The 18108-nt window shown below is 36.1% G+C and overlaps 1 pseudogene; it reads left to right on the top strand.

Moving 5' to 3' along the window:
- The first annotated feature begins 2447 nt into the window (after positions 1-2447).
- LOC120130946 lies at positions 2448-12821 on the top strand (annotated as a pseudogene).
- Positions 12822-18108: the final 5287 nt, after the last annotated feature.

Genomic DNA, 18108 nt, shown 5'->3' with positions numbered 1-18108 from the left:
AGACTTTGAATCCTGATGTGATGAAAGACTTTAAGTCAATTTCGTGTTGCTCAGTGGTGTATAGGGTAATCTTGTTGATAGGCTGGCTACCTATTTTCCTAGCATGGTGTCTCCTAATCAGTCCACATTTGTTAAGAGAAGAAGTATCGTGGATAATGTCTTGTTAGCCCAGGAGGTGATTAAGGGTTATGCTCGTCGATCTTTGTCTTCTAGGTGCGCATTGAAGGTGGATTTGCAGAAGGCTTTTGATAGCATGGACTGGGGTTTTATCTTGGCTTTTTGGAGCCATGGGACTACATGAAAATTTTAAAGGTCGGATTTAGTGTTGCTTGACCACAACAAATTTTTCTATTACTTTTAATGGAAGCCTTGTGGGTTATTTTCGTGGAGCTAAGAGGATTAGACAGGGGGACCCCCTGTCTCCTTACTTGTTTGTCATGGCGATGAATATTTTGTCAAGGATGTTGGACGTTGCTGCTGGAAATGGTATATTTCAATTTCATCCGAAATGTAAGAAGGTAATCTCACTCACCTTTGCTTTGATGATGACCTTCTTATTTTTTTCCAAGGGGACCATTGACTCAATTATTGGTATACAATGTGTCTTGGATAAATTTTATGTTATGTCTGGTTTGCGGTTAAATGCTGAGAAGAGTGAATTATTTTCATCGAGTATCCCTCCAGTGGACTTAGAGGTTATTAAGCACGCTTCAGGGTTCAAGATTGGTCCCCTCCCTGTGAGATATTTGGGGTACCTTTGGTTACTAGGAAATTGATAGAAAAAAATTGTCATCGTCTTTTGGCCAAGGTGAGCGGAAAATTGGGGAATTGGGCTAATAAGAAATTTGAGTTTTGCTAGTAGGCTGGAGTTGATTCGTTCAATCCTGTTCAGCATTACAAATGACTGGTGCAGACACTTTATTCTTCCTAAAACTTTGATGAAAAGACTTGATCAAATTTGTATGCGTTTTTTTGGAAGGGTTTAGATATCCCTACTGCATGTGCTAAGGTTCTTGGCATTTTGTTTGTTTTTTTTAGAGCTGAAGATGGTCTTGGTTTGAAGGAGCTGGGAAGCTGGAATAAAGCTTGTCATTTCCAGTTGATCAAGAAGATCCTAAAGAATAAGGGCTCTTTGTGGGTTGCATGGGTGCATGCTTATGTTTTGAAGGGCCACGACTTTTGGTGTATGGTGCCTAAGGGATATATGAGTTGGTGTTTGCGAAAGCTGTTCTCTTTGCGTGATGAGGCTCGTCCTATTTTTCTTGCTTTTACTAACCGGATATTTTGAGTACTAGGAGATTCTGGATGGATATTAGATTCAAGAGGGATAGAGTTTCTTGGCACAGGCTGGTTTGATTTCCATTCCATGTGCCGAAGTATGCTACCATTGTTTGGTTTGCCATTTTGGGAGGCTTACCACAAGAGATCACCTCATTCTATTTGACATGATGGTTGATGAGATGTGCGTGTTTTGTGGTGGTGGTGTTGAGACAAGGGGTCACCTTTTCTTTGGTTGTTCTTTATCTAGCTCGATTTGGAGGAGGTTCTTATATACTTGTGGCTTGCAAAGACCTGTTGAAAATTAGGATTTTGAGTTGTGATGGGCTGTTAAGAATTTGAAAGGTAAGTCCCCGATTACCTTCATTTTAAAGATTGCTTGGAATGATCTTATTCACTTTGTTTGGCTTGAAAGAAATGGCAGAATCTTTGGTCATTGTGTGATTAGTGAGGATAATGTTTTTAAGTCTATTAGAGAGATTGTTAGAATTAAGGCCAAGGGTAAATGTATAGATAGAGTAGATGGGATAAATTCTTTACTTTGTACAGCTTGGAGTATTCTTGAGTGAGCTCTTTGTTTTTGTTTGGTGCTCGGTTTGATGTAGCAGCTTTGCTGCATTCTTTGGGTGAGCTCCTTTGTTTTTGTTTGGCACTCGGGTTTGATGTAGCAGCTTTGCTGCATTCTTTGGATATAATGAATTCAAGTTATCTAAAAAAAAACATGGACGGATTGTGTGAAAGTCTCTCTTAAGAAGCTATCACAACTTTTCTTTCTTTTGCCTCCCTTTTTCAGCAAAATATCTTACATTAGGACAAGGCTTAGCCACCAGTTGAGATGGTCCCCTCTTCAACTACGCCATGTGACCAAAATCTCCTGTTTTTTTTTTCTTAATCTCAACACAACCTTATAGTTTTTGCCAGAAAATATCTGATTTTAAACATGCTTATAAAGTTATAATCTCCACTAATGGCCCTCATTTGTTCATTACCATCATCATTACTAACATCAAATGCTTCTGACTGCAAGCAAGATGATAATTGCACCTGGAAAATTACGATCTAAATATCAGTTTATTCACTGGAATAACATATAATCATGGATAATCTTATATAGTTTCAAAATTTCCCTCGTGTATAACATGAGACTAAGAAGAAGAAGCAACAAGTTTGAAGATAAGAAGACAAAAGCAACACTCTCTCTTTCCACTCATTTCGTTTCTCTTTCTTTTATTATTATCACACGGAGAGTTTTCCCACTCTTTCTACCACTGAACAGAAAGGGTAGTGAAAACTGAAACCAACAACAATGGCGTCTCTACCTTTCTCTGCAACCAGTTTTCACTCCACTTTCATTGGTTTTAACTATAAAGCAAAAAACCCAAACCTTTTCTTCATCAGACAAGGCTCAAATTTCACTTTCTCGAGGAGAAAATTCTTTGTTAAAAGTGTTGCTGGTGACCAAAAGCAGGACCTCAAAGATGAAGCTCAAGTCACTGGAGAAGGTAACTTCCAAATTTTTTTAAACAACTTGCTGTAAATTTCATAGCAGTTGAACATGATGAATTGTTCATCTTTTTTTTGGGTCATTTGAATCATTCATGTTATACGTTTTGCTGTGATTTGCAGCTTCTTTAGATACCTTTGCTCCTGATTCTGCATCCATTGCATCGAGTATCAAATACCACGCCGAGTTCACGCCGTCTTTCTCTCCGGACCGTTTTGAGCTCCCCAAGGCGTTCTATGCAACGGCAGAAAGTGTTCGCGATTCGCTTATTATAAACTGGAATGCTACTTATGATTACTATGAGAAAATAAATGTTAAGCAAGATCTTTCTATGGAGTATCTACAGGTTAAGTTGACATTAAATTTATGTACAGCTTCATGCTAATGATTTGCTTTTTGGAAACAAATTTACTTTGCCAAATTTTTGTTGAATGTTCTCAGTCTTCACTTCATGCAGGGTAGAGCTTTGTTGAATGCCATTGGTAATTTAGAGCTTACAGGAGCTTATGCAGAAGCTTTGAAGAAACTGGGGCACAATTTAGAAGATATAGCTAGGGAGGTTAGATCCTTACATGATTCTAAAAGAGCTTATAGCATAATTAAATTGCTTAAAATGGGAAATTCATCAAGATCTGCTCATTTTTTTTCTTTATTTATTGCTGACCAGGAACCAGATGCTGCACTTGGAAATAGCGGCCTTGGACGTTTAGCTTCATGCTTTCTGGACTCTTTAGCAACATTAAATTACCCTGCTTGGGGATATGGACTTAGGTACAGGTATGGATTGTTCAAGCAGCAGATTACAAAAGATGGTCAGGAGGAAGTTGCAGAAAATTGGCTCGAGGTACAGTTTTACACACATGTTCGATACGGGTCTCATTAGGAAATTTTCTTGTTTTCTTAGAAATAAGACGGTGAATTTTCAAAAACTGAGTGTTAATCATCATTTCTTGGTTATTATTGCAGATGGGAAATCCATGGGAACTCTTGAGAAATGATGTGTCATACCCTATAAAATTCTATGGTGAAATCATTTCAGGCCCGGAAGGAACTAAAGAATGGGTTGGAGGAGAAGATATAACCGCCGTTGCTTATGATGTCCCGATTCCGGGATATAAAACTAAAACAACGATTAACCTCCGACTGTGGTCTACTAAAGTTGCACCAGAAAAGTTTGACTTAAGTGCTTTCAATGCTGGGGATCATGCCAAAGCTTATTTAGCAATGAAGAATGCTGAAAAGGTTTGAATTTACATTCATTTGGAGTTTAATTAGACCATCCTTTTCCATATTAGTTTATAAAAACCTTACAGAACAATGTCCAAGTCATTTCGTGCATTCTTTTGATGCGCTTCAAAGTTGAGAAATTGACGTAGTCGTGGAGATTCGGAAGTCTGGTTTGCGTCACTGTACTTTCGAGATTTGGTTGTTGTGGAATTCGGGTTAATTCCCATCAACAATAACAGATTCACCTTGATAATTATTATCTAGGTGACTAGTGTGAAAACGATTGTACTAAAAATCACCCCAAGGTAGATTTCCAGGAAAGTGGAGAGGTCACAATGATCCCACTTAAAATCCACTTTCCTTAGACAGAACTACCAAGACTAGTAATTTTAATAGGACAATAATTAACAACAACTATACCCGACAATAGCTATTAAATAGACATAAAAAGAACACCAAAATTTAACGAGGTTAGGCTAAAATTATGCCTACATCCTCGAACACTACTAAAATAATATTTCACTAATAGAGGAAATATTACAAAGAGAAAGAAAGAGTACAAATAGTCTTTAATAGTGAAGAAGGCTTATTTGTGGGATACTTAACTAAGAAGGAAGATGGCTCTATTTATAACAAAAGAATTTCCCCTCCTCCTTATACACAATCAATGTGGGACTTTGCCAAAAAACCAACAAATCTCTACCTTGGCAAATTCCACACACATCTCTCAAAAATTCAATCTTCAGAGTGTCTGCAAATTCATCTTTCAATTTGTAACAATATTGACAAAGTCTAAACAATGTTTAAACTTGACCGCAATTACCACTTTTATCAACATATCAGCAGGATTCTCAGTGGTCCGAATCTTCTGGATTATGACTCCACATTCTTCTAGAATCTCTCGTATAAAGTGATATCGAACATCGATGTGCTTCGTCCTTGCATGGTAAACCTGGTTTTTTGCTAAATGAATAACACTCTGACTGTCACAATGCACTTTGATGTGCTTCTGTTCCATTCCCAATTCACCAAGCAACCCTTGAAGCCAAATTGCCTCCTTCACAGCCTCTGAAACTTCCATATACTCTGCCTCTGTAGTAGACAAAGCCACTGTTGACTGTAAGGTGGACTCCCAACTGACTGGTGCCTTTACAAAAGTAAACACATAACCAGTAGTTGATCGACGCTTGTCCAAATCACCTGCATAGTCTGAATCACAATACCCAACTACACACTGACCATTTTGTTTGTCCTGTTGAAAGACCAAACCAACATCTACGGTGTTCAGAATATCCCGCAGAATCCATTTCACAGCTTGCAATGCTCCTTTCCAGGATCATGCATATACCTGCTCACAACCCCAACTGCCTATGAAATATCGGGTCTCATACACACCATTGCATACATCAAGCTACCAACAGCACTTACATATGGAACCTTTGACATGTATTCCCGTTCTGCATCATCCTTAGGTGACATGGATGCACCGAGCTTGAAATAAGGAGCAAGAGGTGTACTAACTGGTTTTGACTTCTCATTCATGCCAAAACGTTTTAGTACCTTCCTCAGATATTCTTTCTGAGACAAACAAAGCCTCCCCAATTTCTTATCCCTTGATATCTCCATGCCTAGAATCTTCTTTGCTTCACCAAGATCCTTCATCTCAAACTTCCTGTTCAGTTGAGTCTTTAGTTTCGTAATTTCTGTCTGACTCTTGGAAGCTATCAGCATATCATCAACATAAAGAAGAAGATATATATAGGATCCGTCTTGTAGCTTGCGTAAATACACACAATGATCATATTTACTTCTTGTGTACTTCTGCCCTATCATAAACTTGTCAAATCGCTTGTTCCACTGCCTTGGAGATTGCTTCAATCCGTATAGCCATTTTTCTAATTTGCACACCATCTCTTCTTTTTCAGCAACTTTGAATCCATTTGGCTGAGTCATGTAGATTTCCTCATCCAAGTCTCCATGTAAAAATGCAGTTTTTACATCCATCTGAACTAGTTCCAAATCCAACTGTGCTACCAAAGCCAACAAAATTTTGAAGGAGGAATGTTTTACAACTGGAGAAAATACTTCATTATAATCAACTCCCTCCGTTTGAGCGTAGCCTTTAGCCACCAATCTTGCTTTGTAGCGGATGTTATTCTTGTCAGGAAATCCATCTTTCTTTGCATATACCCACTTGCACCCAATTATCTTATTTCCCTTCGAAAGACTAGATAGTTTCCACGGCTGATTCTTTTGAAGGGATTGCATTTCTTCATTCATGGCGATCCTCCACTTTTTATATTCTGAACTTTGGATTGCTTCATTAAAAGTGGCAGGAACGTCATCAATTGTAATTGGTGATGCAAAAGAGATCATATCAGTATAACGAGCAAGTTGTCTAATGATCCTCTTTCCCTTTCTGAGTGCAATTGATTCATGTTGCTGTAGAGGTTCTTGGGTATGAACCTCTTCTTCATCTGACTCTTCTTCTACCATAGGAGAGTCAACATCAGTTTCTTTACTGGCTGGGTCAATTTTTCTTCCTTCAAACTCTACCTGTTTGGGAGTTCCATCTGTCTGCTCCAATTTTTCTGAAGTCACCTTTCTCAACATAGTAGATTCATCAAAGGTAACATCCCTGCTAAAGATTATTTTCTTTGTTTCTGGACACCAAAGATGATAGCCTTTAACACCAGAGGTGATCCCCATAAAGATCACCTTCTTTGCTTTTGGATCTAGCTCTGACTCCTTGACATGGTAGTATGCAGTGGAACCAAACACATAGAAGGAATAATAATCTGTAGTAGGTACTCTAAACCATTTCTCTAATGGTGTTTTACCACCAATAGCAGTCGATGGTAAGTGGTTGACAAGGTGACAAGCATAGACCAAAGCCTCAGCCCAAAATTCTTTGCCTAACCCAGCATTAGACAACATACACCGAACCTTCTCCACTAATGTTTGGTTCATACGTTCTGCCACACCATTCTGTTGTGGTGCACTTCTGACAGTGAAGTGTCTGACAATACTTTCTTCTTCACAGACTTTCAGAAATGGATCATTTTTGTACTCTCCACCATTGTCTGTACGGGAGACGTTTGATTTTTCTGCCTGTTTGAGTCTCCACCATATTTTTCCATTTAAGGAAAACTCCTAGCACCTCATTCTTTGTCTTCATTGTATACACCCAAACTCTCTGGGAAAAATCATCAACAAAGGTGACATAATAGTGTCTTCCTCCCAATGAAGTTGTCTTGAAAGGCCCCCATACATCTGAATGAACATAATCCAAAATACCTTTAGTATCATGGATTGATGTTCCAAATTTCACCCTCGTCTTCTTCCCTTTGATACAATGCTCACAAAAAGCTAATTTGCAAGCCCGAGCACCCTTCAATAATTCTTGATCTATCAGTAATTTCAAGGATTTTTCACCAACATACCCCAAGCGCATATGCCATAACCTGGTTGCTTCTGACTCCTGTTCATCAATAGAAGCTGCCACTGCTACTGTCCCAACAATTGTACTACCCAGAATGTAATACACATTGTTTCTTTTCTGGATTCCCTTCATTATCACCAGTGCACCAGATATAATTCTCATATTCCCATTTTTTGCCCTCACTTCTAAACCTTTTAACTCTAAGGTTCCCACAGAGATGAGATTTCTCATTAAATCTGGTACGTAATGGACACATGTTAAGGTTCTGATTGATCCATCCTGATTCCTTAAGCGAATTGAACCAATCCCAAGTGTGTCAAGAGGGGAATTATTTGATGTGTAGACAATTCCACCATTAAGTTCTTTAAAATCAAAAAACCATTCTCTATTGGGGGTCATATGGTGGCTACAAGCTGAATCTAACTGCCATGAACTGGAACAGTTGGTTGATGGCGTAGCAGCGAATGCGAAATCTGAATCTGTATCATCATACTCGACCACATTTGATTCTGAGACAACCTTTCCCCTTTCAGATTTGCCTTTGTTCTTTAGCCTGGGACATTCTTTCTTCCAGTGCCCTTTTTCTCAACAAAAGGCACATTCATCTTTGCTCAATCTGGACTTTGACTTTGATCTCCCTCTCCTTCCTTTATTCTGACTCTTTGAACGACCTCTAACAACAAGAGCTTCTTCTTCGACACTTGTGTTTTCTTGTTTGTCTTTCTTTCTCAATTCATAACTATACAAGACAACAGTTACTTCACTGAGACACACATCAAACTTTCCCATGAAGTAGAGTAGTTTCAAGATACTCAAACTCATCAGGAAGTGATCCCATCAACATCAGAGCCAGATATTCATCTTCAAAAGTCACGTCCATATTCATCAGATCAGTCACCGGCTGATTAAAGCTAGTAATGTGATCATTCATAGTGGTATCTGGTACATAGTTGAAGCGGAACAATCTCTTTTTCATGTAGAGCTTGTTCTAACCGCTTTTCTTCAAAAATTTCTCCTCCAGTGCCTTCCACAATTTACTTGCAGAAGTTTCCTTATAAAATGCATACTTCTGCTCTCTAGAAAGACACGATCGAATAGTACCACATGTTAATCTATTGATCCTCTTCCATTCTTTCTCCCCAACATCATCTGGTTTCTCTCCTTTAATAGCAATGTCTAGACCCTGCTGAAATAGGGCATCTAGAACCTCACTTTGCCACATGCCGAAATGACCGGTGCCATCAAAAATCTCCACTGCAAATCTAACATTTGTCACAGCTGTTGACGATGATGTGGATATTTTTGTTGCGCCTGTTATTTCTGCTACAAATTCTATTTAATAGCTGTCAATGCGGAATTCCAATTATCCCAAGGAAATTTTTTCTAATGTGGAAGATCAGCCTAAGTCGCAACCACAAAACATACTAAAATAAACCAAGAGCTCTGATACCAATTGCTGTGGAATTCAGGTTAATTTCCACCAATAATAACAGATTCACCTTGAAAACTATTGTCTAGATGACTAGTGTGAAAACGATTGTACTAAAAATCACCCCAATGTAGATTCCCAGGAAAGAGGAGGGGTCGCAATGATCCCTCTTAAAATCCACTTTCCTTAGACAGAACTACCAAGACAAGTAATTTTAATAGGACAATAATTAACAACAACTATACTCGACAATAACTATTAAATAAACATAAAGAGAACACCAAAATTTAACGAGGTTAGACTAAAATTATGTCTATCTCCTCGAACACTACTAAAATAATATTTCACTAATAAATGAAATATTACAAAGAGAAAGAAATAGTACAAATAACATTTAATAGTGAAGAAGGCTTATTTGTGGGATACTTAACTAAGGAGGAGGATGACTCTATTTATAACAAAAGAATTTCCCCTCCTCTTTATACACAACCAATGTGAGACTTTGCCAAAAAAACCAACAGTTGCGACCTTGTATATGCTTACATTAAACAAATTGTCTTCTTTGGACACCGGCAGCTCTTTAAAGGCTTTGTTACCAGGCCTCTTAAGGAGATGTTCTTAATCTGAATGAAAGGGAGCTCGCATTTGAGTGACAGCTTTGAGGGCAGGTTTCAAAGACGACAATAACTTCGATGTAGGCATATGTGGGATGACAATCGAATCCCGATACACTTGTTGATGAAGGGGAGACATCCAAGTTACAGTCATTCTAACTCTTACATGATGCCATAATCTCTTAGTATGACTATATTTGCTACATATTATACCCTGGTGATGAGTCACTTGAAGGGAAGACTCTTCGACTGAAGCAGCAATATACATTATGCTCTGGCTCTCTCCAAGACATTATTGCACGTTACGAAAGGAGATCGGGAGAGCCTGTAAATTGGGAAAATTTCCCTGAAAAGGTTGCAGTTCAGATGAATGATACTCACCCAACACTATGCATTCCAGAGATGATATGAATATTGATCGATGTCAAGGGTTTGAGCTGGGAACAAGCCTGGAATATCACTCAGAGGTACTTACTCTCGTGGACTTGCATGTTATAAATCATTATTCTGTTCCGAATATCGATTTTACATAACTATAATGGAGTTTAACATCCTTAAAAACAAATAACATATTGAGAAAGAACTGCTCTACTAAATCGGATTCTGGTTATAGTAGATTGTATTTATATTAATGGTGACCTGTTCTACCAGAACTGTTGCATACACAAACCATACAGTTCTACCTGAGGCATTGGAGAAATGGAGTCTGGAGCTGATGCAGGAATTGCTTCCTCGACATATTGAGATCATTAGAATGATCGATGAGGAGGTAGCTTTGTAGGCAATCCTGTGAAATTCTCCTCTTTAAGACCACATATTCTTTTCCACATAATCTGACATCTGTTTCTACTCTGTGTATAAGCTTATTCAAACCATTATTGATGAGTACGGAACAGAGGACCTCGATCTGTTGCAAGAAAAAATGTAAACAAATGAAAATTCTAGATAACATTGAGTTGCCTGAGTCAGTAGTTGAATTGTTTGTAAAACCAGAAAAAAGCTCAGTTGAGGCCGTAGAATCAACTGAAGAGGATGATGTTCCTGATGAAGAAACCGAACCTACAGCCGAGGAGGACCAACTTGAGGAAGAGGAGGACATGGAGGAGATAAATGAGGTGCCACTGCCACCGATTATTGAACCGAATCCAAAACTTCCCAAGATGGTCCGAATGGCTAACCTATGCTTTGCTGGTGGCTATGCAGTGAATGGTGTTGCTGAGATTCATAGTGAAATAGTTAAAAATGAGGTTTTCAATGAATTCTATCAGGTTGCCATCCAAAATGTTCCTCTCCCATTCACTGTATTTTTATATAATGAACCAATGGTTTTGTTCTGGGACTTCTGATATACATATATATTGCTTTTTGGCAGTTGTGGCCTGAGAAATTTCAGAACAAAACAAATGGGATAACACCAAGACGATGGATCCGTTTCTGCAATCCAGATTTGAGCAAAATTATAACTAAGTGGACTGGATCAGAAGATTGGGTTGTAAATACAGAGAAATTGGCGAAACTTCGTAAGGTATATGCATATCCAAACTCTAACTTGATCGAATGCTTCAGTACATCAACTATAGAATCCAATTCATATCGTTTCTTTACATGAAAGTTTCTGCTACAAAGGGAAAAGCCATGCACTTTGATCCAGCTATATTGTCAGTCAATTAATAGAGTTCACATTCATATAGTTGAGGACTGACGAGAATTGTCCACAGTTTGCTGATAACAAGGATCTTCAATCTGAATGGAGGGAAGCAAAGAGAAGAAACAAGGTCAAGGTTGCATCTTTCCTCAGAGAAAAAACTGGCTACATTGTCAATCTCGATTCAATGTTCGATGTGCAGGTTATTTCCTCCTAGTTAATACTATTTCTTTTCTGCACTCTTTTGTATCTACATATCCCTATATCCATGTCTAAATATGTGTGATATGTAGCTACAAGTGTTGAGTGGGGATAGTTCTAGTAATGAATACAACAGTATAAACCAAGAGTATACCTAATGAATGTAATTGCGGATAAAGCGCATCCATGAATACAAGAGGCAGTTATTGAACATCATGGGGATAGTTTACCGCTATAAGAAAATAAAAGAAATGAGCCATGAGGAAAGAAAAGCAAGCTACGTTCCGCGAGTATACATATTTGGAGGAAAAGCTTTTGCTACGTACGTCCAAGCCAAAAGGATAGTGAAATTCATCACAGATGTTGGGAATACTGTGAACCACGATCCTGAAATAGGAGATCTTCTCAAGGTATTGTATATGGTGAACTCTTTTTAGATCCGAGTTATTCGGTTTCTATATCGGCCATATTTTCTGTTCATACCTAAAACTAACAACCTTTTATGCTTGCTTGATGTTGGAAATGATCCTCGTTTGTAATCATGATCTTGTTCTCCGTGTTTATCAGGTTGTGTTTGTTCCTGATTACAATGTAAGTGTGGCCGAAATGCTTATTCCCGGTAGTGAGATGTCTCAGCATATAAGGTACATTCGGCTTCTTTCCTCTTCCTATGTGAAGCTGTGTTTAATCTAAACATCAAGCAATTGAACTTGGAAGCTGCTAGGGAAAGGGTTCGTACTTTCGAATCCGACCGATGACGGTGAACAACATACAATTACAAGCAATTGATAATAAGTCCCCTGCAGGTTGATTAATATTGTTCTCTGGCTAACAATTTGTTTCAATTGCTTAGCACGGCCGGCATGGAGGCTAGTGGAACCAGCAACATGAAGTTTCACTTCTTCCTCTTTGGTGCCGAGGCTCATGAAATCGCTGGGCTAAGGAAAGAAATAGCTGAGGGAAAGGTGAGCCTCTAGTTTTCTATTTTGCAAAGATGAGAATGTGGCATAACAAAGAATCTAATATTTTGTTTGATCTCTTATCACAGTTTGTGCCAGACCCAAGGTTTGAGGAAGTGAAGGCATACGTAAGATCCGGTGTTTTTTGTCCCTACAACTATGAAGAATTGATGATATCCTTGGAAGGAAGCGAAGGTTACGGCCGTGTCGATTCCTCGTCGGAAAAGATTTTCCGAGTTACATCCAGTGCCAAGAAAAGGTTGATGAGGCATACAGAGACCAAAAGGTAACTCTTGCATATGCTGTCTTGGGATGCAAGATAGACTTTGTGACAACAATATTTATCATGTTCAATGTTATTCGAACTCGAATTCAATTCATCATTCGTATATATTTTTCTAACAGAGATGGACGAAAATGTCGATATTGAACACGGCTGGCTCTTACAAGTTCAGCAGTGACCGTACAATACATGAATATGCCAGGGACATATGGGGGATCGATCATGTTGTGCTGCCATGAATCATGATTACTGGTGAACCCCAAGTGTTTGCCCAGTTAATACACATACGCCCTCCTGTTTCTCCCATTTTTTATATTTGCAGCTGCAATTATTGTCCTCATTAGATGTCCACCAACATTGTAAGGAATCTTCATCCTATGGTGTGCCTTTCCGGGTTCGAGTCGAGGCCTTCTCGTACGAGAGTTTATTACGGATAACGACGATTAAATGACCGCAAAATAATAACAAAGTTTTACATGAGCATACAAACCAATGATCATCAAACACCAATTTTTATCTGTAGCCGCAGGGATTGTCCTCATTAGATGTCCACCAACGTTGCAACAATTCTTCACCGTATGGTGTGCTTTTCTGGGTTAGAATCGAGACCTTCTCGTACGACAGTTTATTACGGATAATGACAACTAAACGATCGCAAAATAATAACAAAGAATCAGTAGCATACCAAACCAATGATCATCTGACAACTACATGATCATCACCACCACCATCATGAACCCTAATTCTTTCTTGAAGGGTTTTGCTCATTATATACCAAACCAATTACTTTCAGTTGATGATTTGATGTCTCTCTTACACGGGAGACCAGACCAGATGCATCAAGAGAATCTACTTTTGAATTATAAGACATTTTGACAGAGACTTAAAGCCTGTTTGATTTGCTTCATTAAACAATTCTAACCGCAAAATGCGACATGCAAGCTTCGAAAGGGATTAGACTTACTTGCCTGCATGTTCTTTACACTTTTTTTTTATGTCCATGGTCCCCTCTAAACGTGGTGCTTAGTAAATTGGTCTACTTGCAAATTTCATCCCTTTACTTTAATAAATTTGATGATTTAATTTCTCTATCTTAATTTTTCAAGATTTGGTCCTTGATATTCAATTTTATCGAACACAAAGCTCAAATAATTTGTTTTGTGATAAGTTGTTGCTTATAAGTTACAAACTTTTCAAGTCACAAATTGAATCGAAAAAATTACTTACACAAATACCTATATAAATCGATATAAATCAATCGATCAATATATCTAATACCGATAATACTATAAGTATATATAATTATGACTACACAAACTAAAAATATAGAATAACTCCTCCGACTTTGAAAAGTTGCTTTGGGTTTAATCAAGTCACCTACAACCTAGAGTCTCTAAAAGTCTAGGCAATGCAACTAACACCACTTTATTCAGCAGATGAAAAGTGCAGAGTGCTTAACTTTAATTAATTAGTTAGATGCTCCCAAAATATTTCCTCTCAATCAATTCTTTACCCTTCCTTTTCTCTTTCTCATCCTTTAATATAACATTATATATATCCCATAATCAAAATTCTCGATTGTATTCGAATTAAATTTATAAATAAAGAATATAATTTTTTAATTAATTTTATTCAAACCAGTTTTATTTCCAAAACATTAAACTTCTCTATCATTTGACACAAGAACACCGATATCCTTTCTCCTTTTTCATTGCCAAAAATTAGGCCTATTTCCACCCCACCAAGAAATGTAAGCATGCAGAAAGTGAAGTCAAGGGCCACATATAGAATTGTTTTCCAAGCTTTACCATATATATATATATATATATATATATTATAACATCATAGATTTCATAATCAAATATTATATAGTTTTACTTGTCCATTGATCTCATTCGACTTCATTTAAAAACCAGGTGAAAGGGACCTTTCAACATCATCACAGGCAGGGTTTGAAGTGGTCCGATAAAGGCGATTAGGTATTTCGAGTTGGATATCTCGAAATTATATCGCTTTGAATTATTTATTCGAGTCGGTTTAATTCGGGTCAAGAGAGAAATCAGAAATTTATATAAGGATCAAAATTGAACTTTAGATACTCAAGCATGCGTTTAGGTTCATGCATGCAACTCCATATATGGATAATGTTCGCTATCACTTGTCTTTAACCCTAGTGTGGGTTGAGATTATGTGAAACAAAACTCTCTTGTATTTTTGCATCAAATTGGGATTGCAGTGAGTGTCACTTTCATATACACAAAGGGCTTTTACTTTCACATGTGTATAGAGCCATGTAATGGTTGTTTGAAAGAATCATGGCATTCCCATCCTGCCTTTGCCCACCACTATGTATGTAATAATTATGATTATATATATATATATATATAGAGAGAGAGAGAGAGAGATCAAATTTCCTAATAAAGAGAAAAATATATTTATGATGGGTACTGCTGTTTTTTTTCCCTTTTCTTTTTCCAGATTCAATGCTTCTGGTTTTGGTACAATCCCCGTTTGGCCCACTTGCTTCATCGTATGATCATTGTAGGATATAAGTGTTGAAGTATGCATCTTGTCGTGATGGTCGTGCAGTATCTGTCTACGTGAATCCTTTTGGATAAGATTGGATTGTAAATGAGAGCTTAATCGAATAAGGTTATATCTATATTCGTCTGTTTTTTTAGGTATTTACGTTCCGTTCGTGTTTGGTAATATCATATTCATATATATTTATTAATTTTTGAAGGTGTTCGTATTCGATTAGTTCAATGTTCACGAACATGTTCCTTTACGTGTTAAAAAAATGATGAAATTACACAACTACTCCTTAAGCGCTTAGGTTTTGTAGTTTGAACTCTAAAATTCACCTTGTGTTCAATTTAATCCCTACATTCATCAATATTTAAAATATAAAAAAATATAAGAAAAAGGAGAATCACATCAACGAGCCAATAACCGACGAGTTTGTTCGTGAACATAAACGACCTGAACACATTTATGTTTGTATTCTATCTTTTATCTAATAAACATAAAAAATTTATTCATACTTATTTATTTAATCAGGTTAATAAACGAACACAAACTACTGTTATATGAAAGATTTACAAACGGTTTATCGAATCACTCGGTTCATTTACACCCCTAGATAAGAATACTCTCGTTAGCCGTGAGATGAGCAAGCTACTACCTATAGTTTTCTTTGGTTTTTTTTCTCGGCAATATGAATTTTATTAATAAACCAAACATAAATTAAGAGTCTCATTAAAAACCTCCCTAAACTTAGACGGAGGAAAAAAGTACTCTTAACAAGGTACACAGTAAAAGACCATTGACACTTACACAAATGAAAAACATCAAAGCGGGCACTATCCCCTCCACAACAAAACCAATCGCTAAATTCACAACATATCCAGACAAAGATCAAGACTAATATGTGAAAAATATCGAATCATTACGAACAAATTCACTTAAAATGCGCATACTTTAATACATTCCATTAACTTTTAAAATTAATACAATAAAACAAATTATTTATCTCAGATAATATCAATACATTTCATTAGATCAAAAGAACCTAAATCCCAGATTTAATGCTTTAAATCTCATATTAGCTATTTTTTCAAAATCATACTTAACATTTGGTTTTTATTTTATTTTAGTATCATGCCTTTAAAAACTTGACGCGCTTAGTTCCTAAATTATTAGTTTTATCCATTTTTAGTACCTAAACTTTCACTTTTTTCAAATATTAACGTTAAGTTTTCAATGAGGATACTCAAATAAAACAACAACTAAACGTTAAGTATGATTTTGAAAAAATTAAAAGTTTGGATACTAAAACGGATCAAAATTAATAGTTTACATACTAAACTCGTAGTTTACCCTAATTATTAATAATATTGTCGACACATATATATAAACAAGGAATCTGCAATAGGATTAGGGTTGTGATAGCTATCATTTCATGAAAGCGAAACTGAACCATAAATAGAAAAGGAAAGGGAGATAAGTTTGGTCCACTCATATTACAACATCTGTAATTTATATTTATACTGCTTGAAAACTTTGATGAGCTCATGATCAGATGATGAAGTGATCCAGTGGCTAATCTGCAACGCGATTGGCAACTCGGAAAACGAGAGAGAAAAAGTGGTCCTCGACCCCTGAATGTGACTCCAATATATATATACACACACACATAAAATTATGTATTTTCCTTCAACATCTATAAGATATTTTCATTTAGAGAAAAGAAGAGTGAGTTTTCTGGTTTTTGTATTCATGAATTCCCCTGCTGCTTGCAAAAACTAGGGTTTAAAGAAGTTGCAGAAATGATAAAAAAGAGTAAATTACACTTTTAGTACATAAATTATCAGTTTTTATTTGTTTTCGTACTTAAACTTTTAATTACTTTAAAATCATATCTAAAGTTTAGTTTTTATTTCATTTTAGTATCACTGTTCAAATTTAATGTTAAGTTTTGGTAAAAGCTGAAAGTTTGGATACTAAAACATACTAAAACTGATAGTTAGGCACTAAACGCATTAAGTTTTTAATGGCGGGGTAATAAAATGAAACAAAATTTAAATATTAGGTATGGTTTTAAAAAAATTGAAAATTTATATACTAAAACGGATCAAAACTTATAGTTTAATTACTAGTTTACCATTAAAAACTGAACTGATTAAGAAACCCTAAATGAATTCATTTTCACATTGAAAATCCATTTATTAACAATTAAATAATGTTTATTCCGTTGTGCATTGATAAAAAGATTTTGTTTCAAAATAAGTTTTATTTAATATCAAGTTTTAAGCTCGAAAGCAGACAATAAATATAAATGATAAAAAATTACTAATAATTTAGATTGGATTGGTTTAGGGAGGTTTTTAACGAGACAATCAATTTGGTTCGGTTCGTCTTTAATAAATTATTATATTTTGCCGAGCCAAAAAAATAGACTTTTAAAATTTATTATTTTTAATATATTTTAAATAGAAGAAAGAATTTTAGTGATTCGTATCAAACCCAATAAAATCTCTTCATAAATTCCAACTCTAAATTAATATAACCAAAAATAAATTAGTTTGATGATAAAGTTGAAATACTAGGGATTTGAATTTTAATGTTCTAATTTCACTCTATGTGAATTATACATAATTTCCATAAATATATTCTGAATTCATAAATCCAATTATCAAACAATCTTTTAAAATATATTGATAAATTACGTGTTTAGTACTTAAGCTATTAGTTTTGTTCCATTTAGTACCTAAACTTTCATTTCCCCCCAAACTTATACCTAAAGTTTAGTTTTTGTTTCATTTTAGTACCCGTTGTTAAAAACTTTATTTTTTTTGTTTCATTTTAGTATCTCATTCAAAATTTAACATTAAGTTTTGAAAAGATTGAAAGTATATGTACTAAAACGGATCAAAACCGATAGTTAGGTACTAAATGCGTTAAGTTTTTAACGGAAGGTACTAAAATGAAATGAAAACTAAGTGTCAGGCATGGGTTTGAAAAATT

This window comes from Hibiscus syriacus, unplaced genomic scaffold, assembly GCF_006381635.1.
Source record: "Hibiscus syriacus cultivar Baekdansim isolate YM2019G1 unplaced genomic scaffold, ASM638163v2 tig00001674_pilon, whole genome shotgun sequence".
NCBI lineage: Eukaryota > Viridiplantae > Streptophyta > Magnoliopsida > Malvales > Malvaceae > Hibiscus > Hibiscus syriacus.
Note: the sequence above shows the minus strand (reverse complement) of the source record. Positions and strands in the feature narration are given on the sequence as shown.